At 38.7% G+C, this 6,461-nt stretch overlaps 1 protein-coding gene and 1 long non-coding RNA gene across 3 annotated transcripts in view; one reads left to right on the top strand and one right to left on the bottom strand.

The window, feature by feature from the left end:
• SPARCL1 (SPARC like 1) overlaps positions 1-1,705 on the bottom strand; it is a 45,254-nt gene extending 43,549 nt beyond the window's left edge. Inside the window, exon 1 of one of the 2 annotated variants that reach the window (XM_019526475.1) lies at positions 1,546-1,705. The gene's annotated coding sequence lies outside the window, so the exon portion shown is untranslated. The remainder of the gene's footprint in view (positions 1-1,545) is intronic. The other variant, XM_019526477.1, reaches the window with a different exon arrangement.
• The window catches only part of LOC109304019, a 113,491-nt gene that overhangs the window by 60,786 nt on the left and 46,244 nt on the right, over positions 1-6,461 (top strand). The window lies entirely within an intron of this gene.

The raw sequence follows: 6,461 nt of genomic DNA, 5'->3' as shown, positions 1-6,461 counted from the left end.
GACTGCCTTGTATTCTAACCCAGAGCACTTCAGTGTGCCCCTCCTCTGACTCTGTGCTACTTGATGAGGATGTATATTCCTCCTTAATGTAGAGCGCCACACCCCCACCTTTCCTCCCTGTCCTGTCCCTCCTGTACAGCCTATAGCCCTTGATATTCACCACCCAGTCATGCATTGGGTCCCATCCCACCACGTTTCTGATGATGAACCAGAAACTTTTGATACTGTCAGAAAGCTGTTTCGTTCTTATTTTTTCAGTGTTTAATAAAGACCCAGTTCCACTTATTAAGATCAGTGGGTATTTTGCCATTGACTTCTATGGGAAGAGGATCAACCCCTAATTGTCTGACACCAGCTAAATGAAATATCAGTAAAACCCATACTTTCCTGTGAAAGGAGGAGCCTGGGGGTAGAGGAGAGAATTGACTTAATTCTGCCACATTGCTTTGAATCAATATAACTATTCAGTGTTCCCAGGCTCTGGGCCAGTGGATTACAGCCCTCTTCCAGAGGTGACATATTTATTTAGCTTCTTGCAGGTGGGAAAGGTGCAGCATTTTCTGCAACACATCTTATTAGCTGACTACAGAGGGTTGGACTAAGAGATTATCATTGGTGTTTTCAGTGCAAGCTTGTCTTTGTCCATTGGAAGAAATAAAATGTGGAGGATTTTAGATGCTAGCACATGAAACTGGGAGAGTTGAACAGATAGCAACAAACATTAAACCCTGACCTCATTCTTTTCTCTTCCTAAGCTGCTCTGTTGTATGAGAACACAGGGTATGCACATCTGTAAAAATGTAGGAAAGTGGAAAAAGTAAAATGAAGGGAAAAGAGGGAGTGTGGTTCTACATCAAAATGAAAAAAAGTGAAAAAAAATCAGTTGAGGACTCTCACGTTAATTGGAAAGAACAAAAGAGTTCACTAGTTCTTTTAAGTCATTTCCATAGTTACCCTCAGTCTTTGATAGTAACTGTATAATAGAACAAGATATGCATACATGAAAAACTGTATAGACAATATCTTAATGAACCATTCCCTATAACTTCATTTGCCTGATGTCTTCATTGCAATTTGGTTAATTCCTTTTAATTTCCATTGTTCTGTGAAACATGTCTCATGTCCTGCAGCCTTCCCAAATGATTCTTAGTTCAGAATGTAGCTGTAGTTACTGAGAATAACTCTGCTTTCATATGCATTGGGAAAAAATTGGGAGCAATCCCTGTGAAGTTAGAGTTGTAAATCCAGACTAAGGGAGATCAGAATTAGGCCACTTCTATTTAAACATTTTAGGAAATAATATTTTACTGGAGAGAGCACTGTGCACGCTCTAACAAAAGTGGAAGAAGGGGGTGGGGGGAAGAACAACAGAATACAATATTAGTGTTTTCTTTTGTGCAAATTTAAAAAAAGAACTACATATTGGAGAAATCTGTTTGGAATTGTTTCCAGCAAAGCTACTACCTTACTGGCACCTGCTCTCATTATTTACAAAGCTACAGACCAATGCATACAAGATACCATAGTAAATATAGTAAAATTTACCTTGGTTTCTGTGACCGAGTCCAGAATTTATTCTATCATGAATTAGAAAACATCAGAAGTGGAAATTGCAGCTGAACCCTTTCTCTCTGGACGAGCCAGGAAATACAACTTTGACAAAAACCCAAGAGAAACTCTTAAATCCCTTCCCCTTTTATCTCTGCTTCTTTGTCTGGAAAGTAATTGAAGCCAATTGGAGTTGAAATTCTGCTGTTCTGTCAACTGGTCAGTGTCTGAAGTGTTAGATGAGAATTCAGAACTTTACATGAATTTTCCTTTTTTTTCCCCAGTGAACCATGTTAGTTTTTTATTGCAATTTTTTTGCAGCACTCAAGGGATATTCATTTCTGTCATGTACAGTTAGCTTTAACAGGAGACAGGAGGAGTCATTGTATACATTCCCCTATGGCTGTTAAGTTTCCCAGTGTTGGGTCACGTCTTCACCTATCATAAATTAGTGTAGTTCTGTTGAGGCCAAAGCAGGTGTACCAGTCTACGCTAGCTAAACTTCTGTCTTATCTTCTCTAATTTTGAAGTGTTTAGATCTAGATTATGAACATTCACTTTGGATTGATACTTGATTAACAAAAGTCCCAGGCTGTACTTTCAGTCACAGAGGTATAACTATGTTATAACTCAGCTGAAGAGAAAGGAATTGTAGTGAGTTTTCATCTGACATTGGACTCTGGTTTAAAATCTCATAAATAGAACTTTCTGTTTCTTTGCTTTACAGGTAATTGACCCTCTAGGGACATTTTGTGAAGCTCTAGGGACCTAGTATGTTTCTATCTCCAAGCAGCCTTCTTTAGGCTGACTGAATTAGGCAAAGGAAATGGTAGTGTGACTTGCAGCCTTTTTAATAGTTTGATCTAGTCTGCACTGAAGATTATAAGAAACTTTCTGTTGACTTCAGTGGGTTTTGGATCAGCTTCTAGCTAGTTCTCCAGTATATCCCACATTATTAGCTATGACAGTTAGTTGATGCTATCTGATGAGCAATTTGAAATGAGTTTGTGATTTAACTCCTACATTTAAAAGCCATTGCCATAACTCATGCCCTCACTGGCTAGCTCATAACATGTGTCAAGCACTGAATGAGTATTAAAACTAAAGTGACATCTGAAGCCTAGGGGAGTCCCTCCAAATCATAGCTAAGGCACTTTGGGCACAGAGCACTGTGGAGAAGCTTGCTCTGTTGATGTTGTTTTACTTACTTTGTAGATAAATGGAGGACTTCTGTCTCTAAAGATGTCAATCTGGCACTTTGCCCAAGCGATAAATAGGCATAGCTTTCATTTAACCAGTGGGCTGACCATGCACACAAGCAGGTGATTATCCTCTTCATTATTCCACTATTCCATTGGACACCACTATTTGATTTTAAAGGCCTGTGTATACTTACTCTATAAACTGAGTTGGAAGGGTAACTTCTTTCTTAGGGACCTAGAAAACTTAGTTTAGTCCTACTGAAATCAGTGATTTTAGTGTTGGCAGGATGAGGCCCCTAGGGAGAATTGTTCCCAGTTTATGGCTGCTTATGGTGCATTGAGCTCACAGATAAACTTTTACCTTTCTCCTTCATGGTTTCAGGTGTTTAAAGAAAACAGAGCCATCTCTTTTTTCATCTTGTGTTCATATACCATGGGGATGAGCATGATTTAATAAAGAGCTAGGAAAACTGATTCGGCAAAACAAGGGCCAACATTTTCAAAAGCAATCCATAGGATTAGGCATCTCATTTTTACAGTCATGGGAATTAACTAGTTAATTAACTAGTTAAAAAGTTAAAGAAATGGTTAACTTTTAACTTTGACTAGTTACATTTTACAGCTGTCAACTTTTAACATTAACTTTTTCAAATAAAAGAATTAACTTTAACTTTTTTAAAAGTATAAGTTAAAAGTTTTTAAAAATTGAAATCTGGCTTTCCCAGAGTTTTTGCTGACACAGCCACTCTCTAGGGCTTACATGGAACGATATTTCTTTATTGAAACTCTAGGACTTCTTGTTTGAGAGTCAGAGTAGTGTGCCTTCCTATGAGATATGGTCCCTTAAGAACTATAAGTCCCAAAGTTCCTTAGTTCATGCTGGCATTTTCTGTGCATTTGCAGAAGTTAACAGGGCAGCCAGTTGGTTGCAGGAGAGGGAACAAGCACAAGCAAGCAGAGACATTGATCCCAGTAAGAGTGGGAGCAAGTAGCGAGGGTGAAACAGATGATGACTTTTTTAATTTTAATGAAGATTAAAACCAGCAGTCCAGGGTCCAAGAAGTTGAACATTACTTCTCATCTGTGAGAAACTTATCTGAGATGTCACCAACTATGAAAAAACTGTTCATCTGTTATAACACAAGCATTCCCTCATCTGCCCATGTAGAGCAATTGTTTAGTAGTGAGACCTTAGTTTTGCAAGACAGAAGAGGAAAATTGTCAGATGTAAATTTTGAAATGCATCTTTTGCTGAACTACAAAAACATTTTTAAACAGTTTCTGCTACGCAACTAAACTGATATTTTCATTTGATTTTCAGACACTTTCATTATTTCTAATTCAGATGCATCTCATGTTACCTTTGGGCAATAAAAATTGTAACAACAGAGGTTTTCTGTGGCAACAGTTTTCATTTGTCATCTGGCTAGAATATCTCCTTTCTGTTATTCTGGTATATCTATATGATGCACTGACTTTTACAAAGTACTTCACACGGAAAGGGTGAGAAGAATCTAACATTACATAGGTATTGGTAAATTGTTATTTTGAAACTGTATGACAAGTATAACATTGTTTTCAGGTAAAGCAGGGTGAGTTCTGAGTAAATTAGTGTGCTTCTGTGGGTTTATGGAAAAGAAACCCACTCATTGCATTTGAAAATGAAAAATGATGCTAAGAGGCAATTCACCATGTTTCACGCACTTCTCACGAATCAACTTAACTTTTAACTAGTTACTCTCTTTTTAACTTACCTTTTAACTAGTTGAAAGTGGAAATATTTAACTTTTAACTTAAGTTAATTTTAAAGGCTGCTAACGTTTAACTTTAGTTACATTTTTCATAAATTTTTCCCATGACTGCATTTTTAGATGCACAGTTTGAGCCCCCACCTCTAGTTCAAGACAATGAATTAGAAATCTGGCTACAAGACAGCTCTCAGGCTGATTTTGCCAGATAGTCCTAGTTGTCTGACAGAGCAAAGTTCAGGGCTCTTTGCAAAATCCATTGGAGCAAGTCAATATTCTCTTTAATCCCTGTGCTTATACTTTGTATTGTCAGATGCTGCTTACTGTCAGTTACACAGCTGAATATCAGTATATGCATGTGTTGGGAAAATAAATGTCTATTCATGAGGTGCTTTGTATACACCAGTATGACGAAAGCATTTTGTCAAAAGCAACAATATTTTCCCCCTACTACATGGGAATAGAGTAATTTGTTTACTGAGTTATACCACTGCTGTATATATTGCAGTTTCTCAGCATCTGTGGAATACAGAAAAACTTACTATTTGTCCAGGATAATAATTTAATGAACATTTTATATAGGATCTCTTAGGCAGGCTGTATGGGTGGTATCTGTGGCAGTGGTTGGGCCAGCAACAATGGTAGCTGTCATTCTTGTGCCTCCTCTTAGTGCTCAAAGCTCAAAGCTGGTGCCCTGGTCTCCCTCCATTCATTATGCTACTGCTTTTAAGTAGGAAAGCCTCAGTTTGAGTCTGGGACCAGAAGGAATAACATTTTTGAGCTGTGATACCTGAGGTATTTTGGCTGTCTAAAGCTTAATACCTCTGGGATAGATAGACAAACTCAGCGTAGCTTCAAGCAAATTGCACAGTCAGCATTAATTCTGACAGGCCCCTCTATAGTGTCTACTGTACAACTGAGGGATTTGATTAATAGTGGGAATGTCTCCACAAGATGTTTTACTGTGCAGTAGACTAATCTGTGCAGCAAAGCGTCACCATCTACACACGTGTGGCATTTACTGTGCAGTAAGTTAGTCTACTCTGTGGTTGGTTACAACCTGTAGATACAGGTAATAGATTAACCATGTGGTAGCTATGTAGCAAACCCCCCAGTTTTTCTTTTTTTTAATTTAAAAATACATTCCCTCCCTTTCCCCTAACTATTTCTGACTTTCTTTCTGCCCTCTCTATCCCTTATAAGTGATTACAAGTAGTACTAGGTAAACTAAGCTAAGTTCTTGTATGCTATTATTGTAATAAGCTACTTTTTATATTGTAAATAGTGTTCTGTTATGTTTGTATTGATTTTTACTGTTTTATATTGTATTATATTGTATTTCTATCATCTGTGCATTGATTTTTTTTGTTTCATATTAACATTTTATGTTTTAGGCCTGCGATGTGGATTGGCATGAGTGATGTCAAGTATCCATTTTGTGTGTCAGGTTCCCATCTTGTTCCCATCTTGTCCTCATGCCCTGCTGTGTAAGATGTTGCAATTATGACTGTAACCTCTCCCATGTAAATTGGTTTTCCTTGAATGCCTGAAGCAAAAGAGTAAATGGATGAGTGAAACACAGTGATAGTAGGACCCCCTACCAGATCACCCCACCATCAAAACCAATACCTGGACCAATGACCCAGCCCTTGGAACCACCCTCTGCATTCAAGAAACAAAAGATGAGGCACCCACCATTGCGCCAAGCTGCACATGCTCAGTATGAACATCTGGAACCCACTGGAACAGGGCTGACATTGCCTGGACAGGCCCTCCCCAGAGGAGATCATAGGTAGTCTGCCCCATAAAAAGGGGTAGTGAAGACTGACTCCTTGGGACACCATCTTCACCTGGACCAGACCGGCTCCACGTCACACTACCTATCAACCGCACCGCCCTGCCAGTGATCCCCTCTGGATATCACCTGCTGCAGAAAGAACCCGACTGGCCATTGAGGACCCCC

This window comes from Gavialis gangeticus, unplaced genomic scaffold (genome assembly GCF_001723915.1).
Source record: "Gavialis gangeticus isolate Ggan-Ray unplaced genomic scaffold, GavGan_comp1, whole genome shotgun sequence".
NCBI classification, from domain to species: domain Eukaryota; kingdom Metazoa; phylum Chordata; order Crocodylia; family Gavialidae; genus Gavialis; species Gavialis gangeticus.
The sequence above is the reverse complement of the archived record's forward strand: the minus strand, read 5'-3'. Positions and strand labels throughout refer to the sequence as shown.